We start from the raw sequence: 23,930 nt of genomic DNA, 5'->3' as shown, positions 1-23,930 counted from the left end.
AAACAAAATTTGAATGTTTTTTTTTTTTTTAATGGGGGGGTTCCCCCCGGATCCACCCAACCCCCCCGTTTCTTTTTACTAACTAGACCCCAAAAAAACATACAAATAAAAAAAACACATTAGAATTTTTTTTTGGACTTTTTTTCGACATTTTTGCAATCGACTTTTTGCAGTCGACATTATAACTGGACACCCCTTCCAACCTGCTACCATCAACACCCCAGGTTTAGTGTCTATCTTTCCCACTGTCCCACTAATGAACCCAACTATCATTATCCTACAGAGCCAAGCACAGTAAGTCCACCAATAGTGGCAGATGGGTCTGTACAATACCATTTACATTACATTATATGCATGTTCGATGTCTGTGTATGTGCAGGGGGAAGGTGTATGGGGCTTGAGCCAAGACCGAATATGTACACCTGCTTCGATGAGTAGCATTTGGCAATTGTGCAAAAGCAACATGGGTATGTCCTTATAAGGCATGACTGGCTGTACGGACAAAGCAAACATGAAAGCTCAATTACATAAGAGACTGACATATATTAGATTTCCATAAAAGCAGCCAGAATGGACATGTTTGCTTACAATTACATTAATATTTATATGGGAAATGCAGGTATGAGAGTGACATTTCACTGGGATACTGCCACTGTTTTCACAGGGTTTCAGGTATTAAGCTTAAAAAGGATACACTATCAAGGTGTAGGTAATCTTCAGTTGCTTTATTCAGGTACTTCAGTCCATAAGGTATTATCAGGTCCATCAGGAGATTACGAAGTACAGACAGAGGAATCCACTGGTCCCCACCACCCAGGCTCACATATCTCAACTGCCTTGGGTGGAACTCTATTCACATCTAAACATTCCAGGCTTCCAGCTAACATTCCACACATGACATCACTCCATACATAACTCATCCAAGCAGGATCAATGCACAGGAAGGAAAGCCAATCACAACACCTCCTTCCGTTACCACAACAAGCACACCACACAGACAATGTACAACTCAACACACCTCACAGTCAGAACCACCTCAACACCTCCTTCCATTACTGCAAAAAACATACACCCATCACAATCAGACAGCACGACACAACCCAGCACAACCATGACCTCTGACACCAAAAACCACGGGAATGGCTGACCAAATGGGCGTAACTAACTTCCCAGTAACGGGGCCACACCGATATTGCTACCAAACACGACCCTCTCAACAAACCTTAAACACCTTCCACCCATCACTTCCACTGGAGGGTCACCAGACTGCCACACTGGAGAGCTAAACCTGCCCCTCTGGGCTGCCAAACTACCAAACTCAACCATCCTAGGAAACTAAACAACTCCAGTCTACCACTGCCACTGGCAAACCTCAGGGCTGCCACACCGGAGCACAAACAGCCTCCTATATGGACTGGCACGTGACCCACTACAACACCTACAAAAAAGTGTCTCTAACCTACTGAACCACACCATACAACCAAGGCAATGAAACGATCAGGCACCTACATTCACAACACCTAGACACTCACACTCACCTGACCCATTACCAACACACACACACACACCAGCAACCAAACCACCAGTATACAGCCTCAGAGTATTGGCCAGACACCAGAGCCCTCAAAACTAAGCACTAAAACTAAACAGAGTGGACACTGCCACAAAGATGTTGGGGTTGCCAGACTCCTAGAACCATCCAAGAAGCTAATCCGGAATGATCCTAGAAGTAACACTACGGTTAAAACAACAACATACATCTAAATGAGATGCAGGCACACCTGCATCACCAGAGTCTCTGCAGAGCCTCTTGGCCAAACTAATCCAGAATGATCAACTCACATCATGACTCTGCAGAGTCTCTAGACCAGACCATCACTGATCACAACACATCATGACTCCACAGAGCCTCTTGACCAGGCTAACACTGTTCACAACACATCATGACTCCGCAGAGCATCTTGATCAGACCATCACTGATCACAACACATCATGACTCCTCAGAGCCTCTTGATCAGACCATCACTGATCACAATCATCATGACTCTGCAGAGTCTCCTGACCACCACTGATCACAACACTGATCACAACACCTCATGACTCTGCAGAGTCTCTTGACTAGCCACAACTGGCCACTGCACACACACAATTCCGTGGCTGCATACCCCCATGCATCACCACCAACTCTAACCTAGAGTCAACTTAACCACCAGCAACTAGTCACTACACGCACACATCACACTTGGAAGCATGCACACCATGCATCTCCACAACATCTACAACAGAGTCACTCACCATGCAAACAGGCACTTACTATGGTTACAACTAAAACAGAACTTTGCGGAATGGGCAGGCCCCTACCCACATCTCAAACTAGAACTATGTCTGCTAAATCACTAACCAGCATTATGACATTTCAATTTAGGATAACTCTAAACATAGCTGTAATTTCAAAACCCAAAAGTCTGTGTTGCATTCCCAGGAACACTAATACCTGCAAATCCTCAAGTTTGTTAAAAAACGAACATGTCAGGCAGCATCGAAAACACTTTAACTGCACATCACAAATATCAGTCAAACCACACCCAATGTGCACCACACATCACAGATAACCCAGTGTGAATGTGGCCTTGTAAGCAATTTCTGTACATGCTTAATCTCAAACCATATTCATTTGGTGAAACTCTTACATAGTAGTAAAACTCAAACCCTAAAGTCCATGTTGCTTATCAAGAATGCAACCTCAAATCTGCAAATCCTCAATACGGTTAAAACTAGCATGTCACACAAATAAAACTCCATGTCGCATCTTATAACATGTGACTTATCCATACTGCACACCCTCCACTTAACTGTCTTCACCACACTCACAAATACACTGTGTAAACCTGAGCAGTTGTCACCACACACATAGCACTGTTGTCACACCCATGAAGCCACAGAAAATTAATTTACATGTACAACGCTCATCCTGCATTACTCAAAATAGTTATCCTTAAAACATTTCCCATACAATCCATAATATCACAAAACCATAAAATGACCATCACAGAAAACTCCACGGTGTCATTACGAATAACAGACACCTCACAGCATTTCAAACCATCAAATAAACATTGCATATACCTCTACACAATAAGGCATAGCGTCTGTATACCTCAACAATGACTGCACTTTAAAAAATAAATTGAAACACTTTTCCTAAACTTTCAAGAATACTTGAAAGCCTGGACCGACTTCAGTCGAATGATGCTGCCAGAAGTCCCTTCACTGTACTACCTCATGAAGCCTCCAAGAAAAGCCTCACATTGAGACGAGGATGACGTCTCCTGACATACCCATGACTGCGGGGAACTCTAAACGGCCTCTCCAACATGCAATACTGCCAGACTGGGCTCACTTCCTTATGACGTAGGCACGTTCAGCTGGGAGCCTTCCTCTAACCCAGCCGTATTGCAGCTATCACCGCCTCATTGTTATAATGTTACTATGTCACTCTGTTCCACATGGAATGGAGAATGTTTCCCTCCCACGTTCCACGACGGAACGCTGTACTACATTCCCCAACTGACAGCCCTTGCCTCTGGGGGCCGTAAATAAAAGCTCAACCCATACTTACCTTCGCCCCAGTCTTTATTTCATTTGGCGACGAGGCTCCCTTCTGAGAGCGCTTCCCGGCCCCCAGAGCTCCTCTACCCACGTTCCTGCCGTCCCCCGGGCAACGGCGGCGGCCCCCGCGGCCTCCAGCGGCCCTTCCCCACCGCCACTCCTGCCTGCCTCCCTGAATCTGCTGCTCTCAGGGAGGAGGGGCCGCCCGACAGCCACACAGTGACAACGGTGATGAGAGGTACGAGTTGTTCCTCCATTTTTGGGCCATAGACCGATCGGTCGCCACGGGTGCATTGCACGAGCGCGCATCATACAAATCACAACCAACTGTGATTAGAGGAAAGGACCTCGCTGCGTGCCGTGCGTGCGGCCATTTTGACAGGCCCAGCCCTTGTTTCCACAGAGACAACGCCGTGGATCTCCACCAGCCGTGCCCAGCCGCCTCAACAGTAGAAAAAAAAAAAAAAAAACAATAAGGACTCACATATCATAACGCCGCCGCACCGCCTCCAGCCAGCTGCCCATCCCACATGGGGAAGAGATGTATCACAATGAAGCATATCCGACACTGTGATACCAGATGACTCTGCATAGGCCCCAAGGCACACTGAACTAAGAATACACTGGACATTTGCACATAGAAAATCACATTTATCAGTCGTCCACAGCGCCAGAGCACGCTATATGCGAACATTGCCTGTGACCAGTCGCCAAGTGGTGCAGCAGCACTGGTTGCATCAAATTACATTGCTGCCCCACTGATCCAGAAACACTGGTTGCATCAAACCACATCGCTGCCCCACTAATCCGCCTCTGCCAACAGCGCAACTCACCCACTGTGCTCCTCACCACCCCATTCACACCAACCAGCCATGCAAAACGTGCCACACCCCACCAAGTTTCTTCCCTGCCCTGGAACACCAACTTGCCCTTGGGAGCAATGGCTAGACAGCTTCCAAATATACCTCAGGGCCATAGGCGGGAGCAAGTTCAACGATGACCTCAGGGAAGCAACCCTCCTGAACTGCATTGGAACCGAGGGCCTGAGGTTGTTCAGGGCGCTTCTGGAGCCAGACGGTGCAGGGGGTGACGGCAATCGAAAGTTTGACACTGCCTTGGCCAAGCTCAGCAAGCACTTCAGCAGCAAAACAAATGTGGTACTAGAAAGATACAAGTTCTTTTCTCGGAAGCAAGCCAAGGGCGAGTCAGTCGATGCATACCTAGCTTCCCTCAGGGTGCTTATGTCTACGTGTGATTTCACAGGTGTTAGTGATGAATACTTGAGAGACCAGCTTGTGCTCAATGTGGCTGATCCCCGCATACAGCAAAAACTATGGCAGTCAAAAAATCCCTCGCTGGACCAAGCCACTGAAATAGTGAGAAGTATGGAATTGGGGACCGTTGCATGAAGGAGAGACTGGTCCTAAAAGAGGGTGTTGAGGTGAAGTTTGTGGAAGGCAGCTCTGAGTATGACCATGATGGAGTTTTGGTGGCAGCCGTGAGGAGTGCACCTCAAAATACAAGAGGAAACTCCAGAAGAGGGAGAGTATCAGCGTATGACAACCAAAACCCCACACGCTGTCAGAAGTGCGGGTGGTATAAACGCCACGACGCTGGGAGGATGTGCCCAGCTAACAATGTTGAGTGCTACAAATGTGGCCAATTTGGTCATTTCGCCAAAGTCTGCCGAAACACCCGAGGGAGACCAGGAAGATCTGGCAACAGCAGCAAACGACCCTTCTATAGATATGGGTCTGTGAAGACAGTGGACTATGACCAGATATCAGATAGCATGTTGTCCGTTAATCAGACATGCCACAAGTGCAAATCCTCACTGTCACTTCTTTCCAAGAATCCTGTGGTCCATGGGTCAACATGTATGTCAAAGACATACCTTTGAAGGTGATGGTGGACACAGGGTCCCCCTATACCATGGTGGACCTCGAGACATTTGTAAAGGTACTTTCTGGCAAAGTCGATGACCTATGGAGCTCCTTGGTGAAAGCCACAGGATATGGGAAGACTCCTATTGATATCATTGGGTACATGTGGATCAAACTCAGGTTTCACGACAGACAAACATACTGCAAGTTGTTTGTAGCTAAGAATGGATCCTCGGTAGTAGGTTGGGAAGAACAAGCAGCCCTCCAGGTGAGAATCCACCCCGGGGAAGATATCCCTGTGCTGAGTGTGTTCAAAAACAATACCGACATCAAATCCAATTTGGCTGAGCAATTTCCCAAAGTGTTCTGCAACAAAATCGGACTACTCAAGGGCTTCTAGCACAAGATCATATTGAAAAGAGGTGCTGTTCCCGTGGTCCATCGAGTGCGTGGAGTCCCCTTTGGGACAAAAGCAGCACTTAAGGACGAACTCACGCGTCTATGCAATGAAAACATCATACAAGCCATAGAGAGTTCTGAATGGCTTTCCCCCATCGTCCTAGTAAAGAAACCCGACAATTCCATACGGATGTGTGTTGATCTAAGGGACCTGAACAAAAACATATGGGTCGACAGACACCCACTTCCTAACATATCTGAACTCCTGTCGACCATGGAACCGGCAAGCTTCTCCAGTACATTGGACCTCTCCTCGGCATACCACCAGATCGCCCAGGATGACAGCTCAAAGGCCCTTACGTCCTTCGTCACACCTTTGGGAGCATACATGTTCAACAGAATGCCCTTCGGGCTTGCATCAGCCGCGGCAGTGTTCCAGAGACTCATGTCACATCTTTTCGGTGGCCTCGATGGAGTACAGTGCTTCCAGGACGATATTCTTATATCAGCCAAAACTGAGGAGGAACACGATGCCAAGCTATTGGGCATATTACGAATAATCCAAAGAGTGGACTCACCCTCAAATTGGAGAAATGTAACATAAAGTGCAGCCAAGTCTCTTATCTCGGCCATTCCATTGACGCTAGGGGCATCCGTCCCAAGAAAAAACTCCTGGACACCATATTGAGTTTGGCTGAACCTACCAGCAAAGACCAGCTGAAACGTTTTTTAGGAATGACGGAGTACTACTCCAAATTCGTGAGTAACTATGCCAACAAGACGGAAAATATGAGAAACCTCATGAAGAAATCAAACAGATTTGAATGGTCCATAGAATGTAAAAACGAGCTTGAGAACCTCAAGTCCGACATCAACCGAGCTCCAGCGCTGAGCATGTTTGATTATAAGGCCAAAACGATGGTGTCAGTCGATGCCAGCAAGATCGGCCTTGGTGGAGTACTAGAGCAGCAACAAAATGGTAGCATCGTGACCATCGCATTTGCATCCATAGTGCTAAGAGGCGCTGAACTGAACTATTCCACCATCGAGAGAGAGGCTTTGGCTGTCAAGTGGGCCTTACAACATTTCAGGAACCTGATTTGGGGCCTGCCTATCCTCCTGAAGACTGATCACAAACCTCTAGTGAACATCCTACAATCTAAAACGCCACACCTTATATCACCGAGGATCAGGCGTTGCTTCCTAGACATAATGCAATACAACCTTCAAGTTTACTACACTACTGGGCCTCAAAATCAGGTAGCCGATTGCTTTTCCAGACTACCCACCATTCAAGATAGACACGACGTCAAGACCGAAGATCTAGATGAAGACATCATAGCCACCATAAATCCAGCCATCCCCTCCGATGAATGGACACGCATCACCAAAGCCGACACAGAACAACAGGAAATCAGAAGAGCCGTGATGAACGACTGGGTAGGTGTTGGACAAGAATTAGCGAAATTCACACCTTTTAAAGACGAGATATCCATGGACAAAAATCACATCTTTAGAGGAGATAGAGTAATTCCAGCCGTGGCACTCAGAAGGAAACTGCTTGACCTAGCCCGTGAAGGACATGTGGGAAGGAGTTTGACAAAGAACAGGTAGAGGAACAACTACTGGTGGCCCAACATGTGGAAGGAAGCAGAAGAGATAGTCAAAGACTGTTGTGCCTGCGCCTCCAGTGACAAATCGAAAACCTTAAGAAAAACCCCACTTCAGCCTGTAGAAACCCCCAAACATGTATGGTCGAAGCTGGCAATAAACATTATGGGCCCCTTCGAAAACCTGGAGGCAGAAAAAATATTCATTATTTTAATCGTAGACTACACCTCCAAATGGACCGAATGGGGTGTGGTAGAAACCAGCGCAACCACAAGGAAGGTCATCGACTTCTTAACCGAAATATTTAACAGAGAAGGTGACCCCAGGGACATAGTTTCAGACAACGGATCCCAGTTCACATCGTCAGAATTCCAAGAGTTCCTCAGGAACAAATCCATCAACCACATGACCACGTCCCTTTACCATCCAATGTGCAACGGATTGGTGGAAAGGATGAATAGACTGGTAAAAAGTATCATCCAACTAGCCACAGCCAATGCCCTACCATGGAGGGAAACCCTCAAGGAAGCTTTATACGCATATAGAGCAACGCCACACTCCACCACCAACTCAGAGCCTTTCACCTTGATGCGGTGCAGAACCGCGACCAACCAACTGAGACCGGCATGGATCTTCTTAGACACTGGTGAGGCAAGAATGAACATAGAACCAAGAATGAATATGGAACAAATCCATAAAACCATAAAGGAGAAACAAAAGAAGTACAAAACATACTACGACCGGAGGAATGGAACAAAACAGATGCTCCTCCAGGAAGGAGACTGGGGAGAACCCAAGAAAACACTCAAAGGCGAATCCAAATTCAGGTCTCCACAAAGAGTCGCACATTGCCACGAAAAATCTGTCACATTGGACGTTGGAAAGAGATGGTCCCATGATGATCTCGTGAGAATAACCAACGACACCCACAGACCGAGCACTTCCAAAAACAATTTCAATGACATTTGGTCAGGAAAAGATGTGAAGAGAACACACAACGACACATACAGACCCAGCACATCTACAGACTCAGATGATGGCACATGGTCAAGAAATGAACCCAATCCTGAGGAGACATATCACCTCAAGCATGCAAGAAACAGCGAACACCGTCCCGACGATGAGGAGACATCCACCAGGAGTCTGTTGAAAAGGAATCGCAGGATCATCCGGAACTTCAGCAATGATTTCATCTACTATTGATCAGCAACTGTCAACTCATGTTAAATTCATTTAGCCAACCTTCCCACCCCACCTTTCCTTGTTCTTCCCCCCCTCTCTCCGCCCTCACTTTCCCATAGGTAAGGAGATGTTATAATGTTACTATGTCACTCCGTTCCACATAGAATGGAAAATGTTTCCCTCCCACGTTCCACCACAGAACGCTGTACTACATTCCATAACTGACAGCCCTTGCCTCCGGTAGCCAGCACCCTCAGACAGGTCGCTGATGTCATCACTTTGCTCTGGGAAGCGGAGCTGTTCGAAACTCCGGAGCTCCGCAATGCAAAGCTAGCGCTATGTGTCATCCAAACATCACTCGCTCCCCCGCGCCAGCCATGAACATGACAGGCTGCAAGGACCAACCGCTTCTCCAGCATTCATGTGAACATTACGGTATGCCATATAACATGCCTCGCACCTTAATGCATATTTTTGTAGACCTTCTGCAGCACTTTAACTGGCAATCTCCTCATTTCTGAGGCTCTCATCCTTAAGCCTTAAGTCTCTCTGAGTGCCTGGCAGGACAATATCCTTGCAGCCCCCGGGGTGTCTACCAGGACAGCAGCCTCCTTTAATGCCTCCTTCATAGGAGGCGACTCCTGTACTCCGCCCTGGGTGGTGGGACTCTTAATGGACTATGGGGGGCAGTGGGTTCCCTCTCCTTATGTCAGTCTCTCACTTCAACTCCCTCCTGCTCTGCACGCCCACGCAGCAGTGCCTCCTCTCTCCTTTCCATGGACCACAAACACAGGTACCTGTTCAATCCAGGGTCCTTCTAAGGTCCTCTCCAAGACCAGGCCTTGTCGTCAAAATGTTATGACAGGGTTTCAGGTATTAAACTTAAAAGGATACGCTGTCAAGCTGTAGGTTATCTTCAGTTGCTTTATTCAGGTACTTCAGTTCATCAGGTATTATCAGGTTCATCAGGAGATTAGGAAGTAGAGACATAGGAATCCACTAGCCCCCACCAGCCAGGCTCACATATCTCAACTGCCTTGGGTGGAACTCTATTCACACTTAAACATTCCAGGCTTCCAGATAACATTCCACACATGGCATCCCTCCATACATAACTCATCCAAGCAGGATAAAGGAACAGGAAGGAAAGCCAATCACAACAACCACATATTGGCACAGCCAAGAAGAGCATTTTGTACTTACAACGGTATTACCGACTTTATGGACAAAGCAAAGATGTTTCTGTAAATGCATGGGGGTACTGGCACGTATTAACAGATCTGGCATGGACATGTATTTCACAATGACATTGCTGGTGATTTAAGCAAAACAAATATGAGTGTGTAATTACATTGGGATACCGGCACATATTGGCATAGCAAATATGACAAAGCGAACACAAGGGTGTAATACCTGGGAATAGTGGACCGCAATGGCACAGCTAGAATGGAGATGTTTAGTCATAATGGTATTTCTTGCTACATGGGACAAACATGAGTGTTTAATTATGGGGGGATACTGGTACACATTAGCACAGTCAACATGAACATGTATTGTAATAGTTCCATTGCTAGCATTATTGACAAAGTAAATATGGATGCTTTCTTACATGCCAATACTGGAACATATTGGTACAGCCAGCATGGACGGGTTTTATGCAGAGGCAAGACTGGATAAATGGGCAAAGAAAACATGATGCTGTATGGGCAAAGAAAACATGATGCTGTAATTAAGTGTGGATGACACCTATTGGCATAGCCAACATGGGCATTTTCACTTAGAATGGTATTAGTGGTGTGAGGAAGACATGGTATCAACAGTAGACACAGACACAATAGATACAAGTTTTACAAACCTTTATTTTGTAGCTTTCTGGGGTTGGTGAAATTACTGGGGTTGGTGAAATTCCTAACTGGCCCTAATTCTAAAATGGGAGTAATCTCGACCATAAAATAAACAACAAATGAGTCCAAGTCAGTCTCGTCAAAATAAAAAACCTATACTAAGAAAACCTAACCTTACCCTCCTTCTTAAATGACAAATGTGTAAAGGGAATACAAAAAGGAAAAATGTGTGTCTTAAAAGAAATGTCAGAATGGATTATGTAACAACTCCCCGTTCCCACGTTCAGAAGCACGGGGTCTCAAGAGTTTCTTAAAACGGGATAGGTGGATGGCACAGTACTATCAGTCTTGCGCACTCTGGCTTGCTGGTACAATTCAACAGTTCAGGCTTGGGCTTCAAGCTTTTGACAGTCTACTCAATTCTTTAGACGACATCTGCCTTGTATTGTATTGCATTGTTTATTTATTTATAGAGCGCACCGGGCCGTTGGGCAACTGGGTGCTTGTGAGCATCTTAAGTTACAGTTACATGAATGTCTTACATTTCTTATGTTACAGTTGCAGGAGATCGTTGCATAAATATCTTTCATTTCTTATGTTACAGTTGTAGGCATATCTTACAATTATGAATATCTTTCATTTCTTATGTTACAATTGCAGGCTTATCTATACAGTTGCAAACAGGCATATTAGGATATATTTGCAGTTGACAGAGGTAAAAGGGGATAAAGGGATGGCACAGGGAGAAGGGAGAAGTGTCCAGGAGATCTGTCGTTAAGAGGAAAGGTGTCAGCAGTTGTTGGTTTTTAACCACAGTTTCACATTAGTTTTGAACATGTGAAAGGAGGGAATGGCTCTAAGTGGATCAAGAATGGAATTCCATAGATTTGTTTGAGCCTTTCTAATGGGGTGGTCTGATGTATACTTCGTAAATTTCTCAGTGAGGTATGCTGGTGCTTTGTTATTAAGACAGTTACGTGTGATGTTTAGGGTTTTAAGTTTGATATGGTCATTGATGGACAGCCAGTTGATAGTTCTTCTTTGGTTGGATATGTGGAGACCTTTGGGAATGCCTAGTGCTGTTCTGAGGGAATTATTTTGCAAGTTTTTAAGTTTATCGGTGTTGTGTTTGCTGGTGCCTAGATAGAGTGGTTTACAATAGTCTAGTTCTGATAGGATAAGGGCTCGTGCTATGGTGATGCAGCTGTCCGTAGACAGAAAAGATTTACATGCGTGAATGAACTTGCAGGTGTAGCTAGTTGCTGAAGCTGTGGCATTAACTTGCTTGTTAAGGTTGAGAGCTGAGTCTAGGTAGAATTCTAACGTTTTGACTTAATTGGCTACATTGATTTTGATACCATCAATAGTAATGGATTTGTATAGGTGGGAGAGTTTGTTTAGTTTGCAAGTGGATCCAATGATTAATACCTCAGTTTTATCGTCATTAAGACATAAGCCGGGTGTGGCCATCCAAGTTTGAATAATTTGGTAGATTCTGTTCATGTGGAAGGTGTCTTTGTCATAGTCTCCTTGGATTGGGATGAGGATCTGGGTGTCGTCAGCATAGTTAGTGTATGAGACACCCAGTTTATCCAAGGTATCAAAGAGGGGCTTTGTAAAAATATTATACAAAGTAGGGGAGACACATGAGCCCTGAGGAACACCACAAGTGATGGGAACTGGGTCAGCAGCTGAGATGGGCGAGAAGACTCTTATAGTTCTGTTGTCCAAACATGAATGTATCCATGCCGTGGCCTTGGTAGAGAAGGTGGCAGCCGATTGAAGATGGTTACAAAGTATTTTGTGATCTACCAAGTCGAATGCGGCTGATAGATCTAACAGTAGCAGAATAGATGTATTTCCTTTGTCTTTACGCTCATCTAGTTGGTTTTTGAGATCGAGGAGGGCCGTCTCGGTTCCATGTCTCGGTCTAAATCCAGATTGTCTGGTGCCCAGTAAGTTATTGATCTCCAGGTAGGATTGGATCTGTAGATAGGCAGCTTTATCTAAGATTTTAAGGAGGGATGGAACTGTCGTTATGGGTCGGTACTTTGTAGGGACGTTAGGGTCTAGGTTAGGTTTTTTTAGCAGGGGTAATATCCAGGCATCTTTGAGGTTGGTGGGCTCAAAACATGCTTTGAATGATGAGTTAGGAGGTGACGAAAGGGGCTAGTTCTTGAGCAGCTTCCTTGATAATAGTGGCTGGGCAGGAGTCACCAAGACAGCAAGAAGGTTTAAGAGATGTAATGATATTCTTAGCTTCTTCAATGGAGATAGCTCTGAAGTTAAATTGGTTGTAAGGTTTAGTTTGGTTGACAGCGAGTTCCTGTAGGATGGCTTCTTGAGAGGAGAGCGCAATGTTGTGGAGGGAGGATCTTTTGGCAGAAATATTGTCTTGTAGCATGGTGATTTTATTGCATAAGGCATTTTGAAGGTTAGTACACCATATTTTATCTTTGGTGCAGGCGTCTGTGCAGGTGTGATAGGGGATTCTAATTATCTGAGGATAGTGAAGATTTCCCTAGAGTTGGAATTTGCTTTTTTAATTCTGTCATTAAAGGTCTCTTTTTTAGCCTGAATGATTTGTTGCTTGTAACTATTGGTGAGGGTGACGAGGAGATTTTTGTTATAAGGGGATGATTTTTTTTTCCAGTTGGCTTCTGCTTGTCTTTTTTCTTTGCGCAGTGATTTTAAACTTGGGGTAAACCAAGTGTTAAGATGGGCAAGAGGTTTAGATTTACTTAGTTTAAGTGGCACAATAACGTCTATAGCTGAGTTGATAGTGTTATTGTACAGGTCAACCAGATCATTAGGGTTGGTCAGCAAGATCAGATGATGGTCGGTCCATACGCATGGAGGTACAGTTGATATCTGTTACCCAGTCCAGAGTTCGGCCTTTGATGATGTGTGTAGGGCCAATATTTCGGATGGCGAGGCCTGCTTCCAATATTGTGTTGGCTAGGATTGAGGCATTAGAATCTTTAGGGTCATTATATCCTAGGTTGAAGTCACCAAGTAGGATGATTTGTGTCCCCGGTTTAGTATTGGTGTTAAGAAGGGTGGTTATGTCTTCTTCAAAAGAGCCTAGTAAACCTATAGATAAGGTGCACAGTGATAGTACGTGAAGCAGAGATACCTAGTTTGAGGGAGAGTAGTTCTGCTAAAGGCATGGACATATCTATTTCTTTGACAGTAAAGTTGGCTCTGCAAATGAAGGCTATGCCGCCTCCTTTAGAGGTTTCTCTGTCTTTTCTGAAGATGGTGAAGTTAGGAGGAATGGCGAGCATTAGAGCTGGACCAGCCGCTTTATGCAGCCATGTTTCAGTCACTGCTAGGAAATTAAGCTAGTTAGAGGTGATGATGCCTTACCACAAATATACATTTCATCTATTGGTTTTCACTTTGTCACTATTCAACACAGGCTTCCCTCTGCCAGACTCGACCCTGCCTCTCTTTTCACATTCAACTCTTCATTTCATCAAATTTCAGCACAGACTTCCCTCCGCTGGGCTCAAGCCTGTCTTTCTCTTCGTGGGGGTTCCCCTCCCCACGTTATGTCCTTTACACTTAACCTTTACTCTACCACAGTTCAGCACAGGCTTCCCTCCGCTGGAGTATGCCTTTCTCTTTTACTGTCAAAGACCTTTGAAACTGCAAGGATTTTACATATACCTCTGCATGACCGCTTCGACCTCCTTTCAAACAATTTGACATTCAACAATCTTTACAACACCAATGCTCATTGGTACTTGTAATTTTACTTATTCTCTTTCCATGTGCGCTCTTGATTCTTGTAGTTTTACTTTTGCCCTCTTGGCATCTTTTAAAGTCCTCATGCAACACCAATACTTCTTGATATTTGTAGTTTTATTTTTGCCTTCTTGGCATCTTTCAAAGTTCAGACACAACACCAATGTCTCTCGGTACTTGTTGTTTTACTTTTGCCCTCTTGGCTGTTTTCAAAGGTTCATATAAATTGTCTTTCATTGAATTAACTCTCAATGGGGATCGTGGTTACTTTCTTGCCTTCATTTCCTGCTTCACATTACTCCGAACATTTCACACAGACTTTCAAATGTGCATTTCTGTTTCACAGGACCACTCTGTTACTTTGTATACTTTTCTCAGCATTCTATCATTGTTCCCTTCATTACGTGTTTTATCGGCACATGCACAACCTTCAACTCGTGTTAGATGCCTCTTTCGCTCTTAACACAGACTGGGCTTTTGTTTGTCTTTGATAACTCACCGGTCATGTTAACTGGGCTTCTATCTTCAATGCTTTTCCCGCAGCAGTCAAGGCCGTTACCAATGCCTCCTCTGCTCCTCCCCAACTCTGTTGTTTACCTGGGAGTGTAGCGGGCCCCCTGGAAGCACTTTGAAGATTTCTCTTCTCTGCTCACTTGCTTTCCGTCTCAGAGCGCTTACGGCTTCTCGAAAGGATGGAATTCTCGCCTTACTCCCTCTCGTTCTCCGCAGCAGACGATCAGCCTCTTGGCCTGGTTCGCAGCAGCACCGAAAGAGCTGTTCCTTCTTGTATTCAGCCTTGCTCAGAGTGTGCCTGTGAGCACCACATTTTATCCTGACAGGGAGTGTTAACAAGTGGCAGGTGTATGTAATTTGCATTACGTACCTGACTCTGCCTGATCTCATTAGAGGGACAGAGCCATTGTAAGTCAGTACAGGCAATCCTCCTGGCCTCATTTGTTATCTTCCTCAGCTCAGTAGTTCTGTCAATGTGAGGTGGGGAGGAATTATGGGAGTTGCAGTTTCCCATAAAATAAGCAGTGACAGGGATTAGATGGGTTAAGGAAAAAGCGGGATTCCATGTTTCACCATCAGGTGCTTCACCCCCACTGCATGAGGACCCCCTACCCAGGTGATTCTCCCTGCTTGTCCAACTCTAGGGTCGGGATCCAAAAGCAACAGCCTTTCCCTGGCCACCTGGGTTTTTTTCACAGTGGCTACATGGGTAAAGTAAGCTTGAGTGTTGTTTAATTACATGGGAATATTGGTACAGCTAGAATAGACATTTTTATGTACAATGGTACTATTGACCATATGGGCAAAACAAACAGCATATGTGAGGATATTGGTACAGGCAGCACAGTCATGGTTTCTTACAATATAATTACTGCCATTATGTGTAAAGAACAAGTGTGTGAATATATGAGGATATTGGTGCAGTTAGCATGAAGAGGTTTTCTTACAATGGTAGCACTGGCATTATGGGTAAAGGAAACAGGAGTGTGTCCTTGTGTGTCTTACAGTCACATTCGGGCATACATTCTTCAGATGTTGCACTGGTTGTCATGCATACACATTTTCTGTTCAAGGCTTTGTACTTCAGAAACCTTTTCTGAAATATACACCAAAAACATTGCTGTGCTCAACCTCCCTAGCACTGCTTACTGTGCCAAGTGCTAGATCAGTCTGAACAGAAACAGTCGATTAAAAAAAAGACACTGTATCAAGACGAATCCCTTTTATCATTTTATAAATGTAGATTAAAATGAAAGACTTTTTTTAGGAAACTGCTTTGATATAATATAACCACTAATTCGTTTACCTTATTCAGAGCAAATGCCCATTATAAATGGAAAGTCATTCTTCTATCAATAGTGAAATCTGCAATTAAAGGTTCAAATTGGGATTTAATTGCTCAATAGAATATTGAATTACATAATGTAACTTTTACATGAAAGAAATTTTCCTGAACATTTTGCTTCATCTTCAGAAAAGCAAATACTGCCATTATTATTTGACTTAGGACTGCCAGAATCTGATGGCTAAAAATCGATGCTAGTTTCAAGTGTGAGGGTCTAGATGTGAAATTAAGACACAGATATTCTTGACTCCCTCTGCTTCAAGTGTTTTTAAGAGTGTAGTAGTGTTTTTATGTAAACCGTGCATCTTTCTCATATTCAGTTGAAATGTGTTCTACCAATGATGTCATAAGTGATGTGACATGTAATGCCATAAGTGGTCATAAGTGATGTCCTCAATGGTGTCATCAGTGTGCGCTAGTATCAAACACTTACAAAGCTCACAGCACCTACTTAATTTCAGGGGTTTTGCTGAATCAGGAAGGCATGTTGAAGTTACCTCAAATAATGTTTTTTCACTGAATACACTGTAGGCGTATAAGCTCCGCATGTCAAAATTTAGACTCTGCATTTCAAGATATGGACTCTGCATTTCACATTCACATTTTAGCGAGGGTTTGAACTTCAACTGGGGCCCAGGGTGAGAAACTCATTGCTGCACTCAAGAGTGTGAGTCTCAGGCAGAGTTAAATAGATACCATTGCACAGAGCACATGCTAGAAACAATCACTTTGCTCCATGATGATATTTCAATGAACTGAACTGCATTAAATATAATACTAACCTAAATCTATCATACTAATTAACCCAATCCCATTTAACATGTAAATGAATGCCACAATAACATTTAGTGCAAATTATCTCATGAAATAAGCTGGATGCAGACTGATGAAAAGGCATAATGCTCTGAAAATGGGAAAGAAAAATGAGCTTTAAATGTACACGCTGGATCTGCACTGTGTGGTAGCTGAAACATGTGAAGATCCGTTCTGCTAAAAACAGGGCTTTATTTTGGATCAGGAAGCACAAGAGAAAAAGGAAAACATTTTCTCTCCCGCAATGCAGTTAGCAGAATGAGAAAAATCACATGATCTGGGTGGGTCTGGACAAGGGGAGGTGCTTGTGATTGACAGGGGGTGTGATAAAAAATGTTTTTGGGGTAGAGTAGAGAGGCATTCCTCTTCTGGTACTGATGGATGAAGGTGGCAGAAGTGCTGGTTGCTAAGCAGACGGAGTTTGGTGTTAGTGAGCTGACTGTCTGCTGGGCTAGGGTTAAAGTTGGAGCTTTCGCTCCTGGTTTGATGATCCTTAGAAAAAACTGTGGTATCAAGAATCCTTATCTGCGTTTACCCTGTGTGAGGCAGGCAGAAAGGCTGGGGAAGATTTCACTGCCAAGCTGAGTCAGAATTATCGCCAACAGATTTAGGTAAATATGAGGTTAATTGAGGTGCTGGTGATGGGAATGATACTAAGTAGCACAAGTTAAATAGTTCAGTTCATTTTAGGTGCTGCATTAGTGATTCAAATTTAAATGTACAAGTCATTCTCTGTTCATATTTCTCAAAGTCTTGCTGTTTTTTAAAGGGTATTTTTATTGCCATGTTTTACATAGCCAATGTCAATTGGCAGAGCTTTGTACAGATAGAGCGCTGAAAGCCATTGCAAGAAAAAACATACTTGCACTGTGAAGTACAATGTGGACATAAATGTCACTCTGTATAACTTGCATAATTCTATTTTATGATAAAGAACAACTTCAAAAAAGTAATTTAGTCTCAAATTTATTCTGCATTCAGTCTGTTTGATTTGACATACATAGAGAGATGCAGACATGCAGTAAGAACTATCTCAAAGCAAAAGAAGCTGCAGTGAATTGTTTTATTTAGAGAGGCTGAATGAATGTGCTGTATTTCAATTGCATGCTTTACATTTGTTGAAACTCAGCCAAAAGGGCATAATGTGGTATTTTACATACGCTACCACAGGAGGACATGATCCATCTATTCAGAGTGTATTAAGTCCAGTATTTGTTTGTTGTTAGTGACCCTGGGCAGTATTCTGAAATTAGGCAGTATTCTGAAATTAGTCTCACCACTACATAAAACGCTATACAAAGATACCACCATACCAAAAATACCACAGTAAAATACCATGAAGTACTAGACATAACCCCAAAAATATATCTAACAACACTCTTGTATGAGGTGAACAATATTACAAAGAGTTAAAAAAAAATGTTGTGTTGCATTTTCTGCAGAATAACATCTTCACTGCAAACTATCAGCATTTATAAGTCTAATTCTAGCAAATTGAGGCAAATAGTATAATTTAATTTTCCCCTATTCATCTAAAAGGTCCCACCCCAAAACATCTAGTCGGTCTCATCCAGCCAATTAGAGTCCTAAAGCCTTATAATGACCTCCCATTCCTCATATTTGAGTAGGTTGGCAATCAATCAAATTCAAATATTCTTACTTGTTTAGCGCCTCCAAATGATACTGGAAAACTGGCAACATTTGGAACCTTTTGTCCCTCCAGCACAACTCTAAAGAGCACCAGTTGTTGGGAGATTGATATTCAGGGGCACTTCACCCAGCCCAGTATCCACCATTTTCCTAATTTGCATTGGTTGTTCTTCCTCACAAGATCTGCCCTATTCCATTAGAGAGCATGGCTGAATATAGGGTGACATACTTCTAAAGGGGGACACAAAAATCCAAATAAGAAATATATGCGTGTTCTAATTAAACTATCATGGTTTCTATAGCCAGTCGGAACCTTGCCTTCATTTTCTCTCTTGACAGTGTCTAGCATGGACATCAGCTTTAAACAGTCCTCGATTTTTAGCTTTTCTCTCTTTTTCCGCTGGCATAGGTCTAGCTTGTTCTCCATCAGGATGGCCTGAGGTATCCATCTCTTGGCATTGTTCCCAAAATCCTTCTGATTGGACATATGATTGTACAGAATCATAAGCACTTCAGGTATCAGTGCAGGATAATATGTCATATGAACAATTTTGTAGCTCTGTTCCCAACGGGCTGCTATTACTTCTCTGTCTATTAGCATACATTACCTGTACCCTGTTTCCTTTCTTCATCTAAAGCACAACTTATTGTTTGCCAAGCCCAGTTACCTTTTCTTTTCAGCAGCCAAATTGGTGTGGTAGGAGATCATTTGTTGCATTAAACATGTTTGCATGTCTAGACTAGCCCAGGGACAGAGGAAAATGCAGTTGCCCACTTCTATTTCATAGGACCTACTCCTAAATTTCTGATTCCAGTCTAATCTGCAGTTGTCAAGGTGACATGTTCTCTGGTCCCTTAATACTTCATAAATGAGGTGCATTTTCACTTCTGAACCATGCCCCACCAGGATATTTTGTAGAGTAGGCACCAGTTGACAGTCACTTTGATAATATGTAGCTCCTAGAGCTTCAAGTCTTCTTCTCAATCACATGTACGCCCACAACTCTGACCTAGATAGATCATAGTTTGACAGCAGCTATTGGAATGGTAGTATTGCTTCACCAGGAGCCAGTTGAGCAACCATAGGAATCACTCTTTCAATCCAATCATGATCGTGAAAAGTATTGTCAATATCTTGTATCATCACATTGTCGTATATGTGTGTTAAGCTGGTCTTGTGCAGCTTTATTTTAACTGCACCCATGGAGGACGTTATACATAATTTTCGGAGTAGATGATGTGGGATACCTCTCCTTCACTCTGCTTCAAGAACGTATACTAGTTCTGTTCCCCCCTATTGAGCCTGACTACATCCTTACCCACAAGAGGGGATTTGTTTGTTTGTTTATTTATTTATAATGCGCACCAGACCCAAAGGTATGAGGGCGCAGCAAAAACAGGAGATACGAAGCTTAGTTAACAGGTTACAGAATATAACAACAATGTAAAGGGAGTTAACAGGTTACATAATAAGCAACAGTGCAATGGGAGGGAAATGCAAGTATAAAACAATAGTGCAGTAATATATACATAAGGTGCAAGTTTAAGACGTACAGCAACAGACATTAGATATCATTAGACTTGAGCCAATTAATGTAACTAAGTCTGAAATTCAGATAGGTTTGTTCTACTCTGATGTGATGTGGCAGGGAGTTCCAGAGTTGGGCCGCTTTAACGGGGAAGCTGCATCCGCCCACCTTGGAGAGCCTAAATCTAGGTATGGTGAGGCAGTTGGTATTAGTTAGTCTCATAGGTCTGGTGGAGGTTCTCCTATGGAGTCTGTCTGTGAGATAACTGGGTGCAGCATTATTCAGAGCTTTATGAGTCAGGGATGCAGTTTTGAATTTAATTTTGTTGGAAGTTGAGAGCCAGTTATTTTGGCGTCTTATCACATATATGTGTGATGTTTTGGACACGCCGAGAGCCGCTCTTAAGGCATTATTTTGAAGGATTTGTATCTCCTGGATTATTGATTTGTTGGCACCAATGTATAGGGCATTGCAATAGTCCAGCCTAGAGAGGAGACAAGGGCTCTGGCCAGGATAATGCAGTTGTCATCAGAAAGGAAGGGCTTGCCCGTTCTGATAAGCTTGCATGTATAGGCCGTGACAGAGGCCATGGTATTCACCTATTTGGTGAAGGAGAGGGTGGAATCGAGGTAGAATCCAAGGGTCTTAACCTCCTTGGCCACGTTAATAAGGTTACCATCGATTATGAAGGATGAGTAATCCTGACCTAGTTTCTTAAGATTGGTATGGGTACCCAGGATGATGAGCTCCGTTTTGTCATCGTTCAGGCATAGACCATGGGTGGCCATCCATGCCTGGATGATGAGATACACCTTATTCAAAAAGGCCAAATCCTTGTCGTAATCCCCGGAAAGTGGGAGGAGAATCTGAGTATCATATGCATAGTTGGTGTAGGTGATACCGAGATGGTCCAGATCGTCGAAAAGGGGCTTAGTGAAAATGTTGTATAACGTAGGGGAGACACAAGAGCCGTGGGGTACCCCGCATGTGATGGGAATGGGTCTGCTGCTGCTGAAGGGGAGAAAACCCTCATGGTCCTGTCACTTAAGAAAGACTCAATCCATATTATGGCCTCTTTTGAGAAGTGGGCAGCTGGATTAAGGTGCCTGCATAAGACCTTGTGATCCACAAGGTTCAATGCAGACGAAAGGTCGAGAAGTAGGAGGAGGGCTGTCTTCCCTTTTTCTCCTAACTCATTGACTTGTGACTTCAAGTCGATGAGAGTGCTCTCCGTTCCGTGTTGGGGGCAGAAACCTGATTGTCACACTCCGAGGAGTTTGTGGAATTCCAAATATTTTTCGATTTGAAGATAAGCGATCTTATCGAGTATTCTTGACAGGAAGGGTACTGTCGTAATGGGACGGTAGTTTGTAGGTATGAGAGGATCTAGGGATTGTTTTTTTAGTAGTGAGAGCACCCACGATTGTTTGGGTTTGGATGGGACCATGCTGGATGCAAATGAGGCATTGATAAGTTTGGATAAAAAAGGGGCAAGTTCTCTTGCAGCGCCTTTTATAAGCTGGGCTGGGCAGAGGTCACCCTGGCAATTGGAGGGTTTGAGGGAGAGGATGACTTTCTCTACCTCAAGGATGGATGTTTTGGTGAAGTTGAACTGGGCAGTGGGTGGTATGGGTGGTATTTCCTTTACAAGGAGGCCAGGAGTATTGTTGTTATGGTCAGGGAAATGGTTAGGGATGCTTTTTGTGAGGGCTATTTTGTTTTGGAGGGTGGTTAGTTTTAAGGTTGTTGGATAGTAGAGTGTAAATGTCCTCCTCAAACTTCCCCATAGGTCCAGGGGGTCTGTAGAGGAGGTGAATAGTAAGGGTCTGGGAGTTGACTAATGGGAGTTTGGCTGTGAGGACTTCACAGGACTGGGTAATTTGGGCAGGAGCAAGTCTCATGGCGAGGCTGGATTTGGAGATAATGGCGATACCTCGGCCTCGTGTTGTATCTCTGTCCTGTCTGAGTATTGTGTAGCCATCAGGGATTGCTAATGAGAGCAAACGTCCTGCCGCTTCGTGCAACAAGGACTCAGTGATGGTGAGAAAGTCCAAATTATCTGCCAGTATCAAGTCAGCTATGTCTGTGGCATGAGCCACTAGGGACCTTACGTTTATCAAGGCTGCTTTGTCCAAGTAGGGTTTGGTAATTGTATCAACTGCAGTAGAGAGAAACCTGTCTAGTATCTCCTGATGTGTGGAAGGTTAACACCACCTAATTACACACAGGTATCTAGTCACTGGAAAGCCAATGACGACTATTAATGCCCCCAAGAGTAGTCTTTACACTGGTGAGTGTACCTTGGCATAGATCTTGAGTGGAACACTGACCCATATGATTTTAAGCAAATGTCTGTGGGTCAGTCGCTTCTCCAAGCAGGGAATGGGGGTAGATCTCTCTCCTCTGCAGGTTCCTCCCTCTGGAATGGCCTCCCTGCCTTTCCCCACCTCGAGACAGATCTCCTTAAATTCCAGAAGCTCCTCAAGACCATACTCTTCTCCCCCTCTTTCCCGCTCCCTCTCCCCTTTTTTTTTTTTTTTAAATTTCACTTTTATTGATTTTTAAAGGCTTGGCAGTCACATAAATGCAGCTTACATCTCTTGGTTACAAAGAAAGCGAGCATGTAAGTAGTATAACAATCACTTATTTCGCATACCTGAAGAAAACCAAACCATTGTTCCCGAACATATCCCACCCCTAATTCCCACCCCCCGCACATGATATCAGACCCGAAATTAGAGAGAGCATTAAACAACACCAATAAACCTTCATTTCAGTCATGGCAGTGGGCATAAAAGTCGCGCATTGATTCAACAGACACGTACTCGAGTCAATCCAAGCGTTAAACCTTAATAGCATTAGATATAGCGTGAGTCAGACACATTTCACAAAGCATATACGGAGCGGAACTCCGACCAGGTGTTCTCTACCGTGGAACGATCCCCATGCAATGCCGCAGTCAGGCACTCCATTCTGTAGATGCTCAATGCAACTGCGCGCCATTCACCCTTGCTAGGGAGCGTGGGTCTCTTCCATGTCATAGTAAGGCATGCTCGAGCAGCCATCAATAGGCCCTGCACCATTTTGCATGCCACCACTATCTTATACCCGTCCTCAGTTAAGGAAAACAAAACGAGCAGTGGATGCGTCTCTCTTTCCTCCCCGTCAAGGTCCCTGATCCAGCTAAGGACTTCTGACCAATAGAGTTGGACCTTTGCGCATCCCCACCACATATGCCAATAATCGGCCCGCCTCCCACATCCCCTCCAACAATTCGGGCTCACTCCCTGGTACATCTTGGCCAGCCGGGCAGGGTCGTATTGCCATCTGTATAGTAGTTTCATAGCATGTCATTTGTACTGACACGATAGGGAAGATCTTGCCGTTCTTCTGCACATTTGTAACCATAGTTTTGGGGAGACTTGCCTGCCCATATCAGCTTCCCATTTGCCCTTGAGTGTCAAGGAGGGTTTAATATCGATTTCAATGAGTGCGAGGTACATAGCACTGATCAAACCTTTGGAGCTAGTGCATAAATCAAGGATCTTTTCAAACGGTGTGAGGTCTCTTTGTAACTGTTGTTTCCATATGGGTCTGGACATTACCCCTTTGAGTCTAAGCTACAGGAAGACCGAGAGGCTACCTATGCCGAGGGCTTCCTGCAATTCCTGAATGGTAATAAAGGAGTCATTGCGGCGCAGTTGCCCTGCCCTTTCTAGCCCCGCCTGATACCATGCTTCATAACTCCCTGGCTCAGGAATAGCATCGCGGATCCCTGGTGACCAGAGATGCCCCAGTGGGG

General features: G+C 44.2%; 1 protein-coding gene across 2 annotated transcripts in view; it reads right to left on the bottom strand.

The window, feature by feature from the left end:
* The window catches only part of LOC138569074 (uncharacterized), a 510,565-nt gene that overhangs the window by 117,048 nt on the left and 369,587 nt on the right, over window positions 1–23,930 (bottom strand). The window lies entirely within an intron of this gene.

Source organism: Ambystoma mexicanum, chromosome 2q, assembly GCF_040938575.1.
Source record: "Ambystoma mexicanum isolate Mex_15411 chromosome 2q, UKY_AmexF1_1, whole genome shotgun sequence".
In the NCBI taxonomy this organism is placed as follows: Eukaryota; Metazoa; Chordata; class Amphibia; order Caudata; family Ambystomatidae; genus Ambystoma; species Ambystoma mexicanum.
The sequence above is the reverse complement of the archived record's forward strand: the minus strand, read 5'-3'. Positions and strand labels throughout refer to the sequence as shown.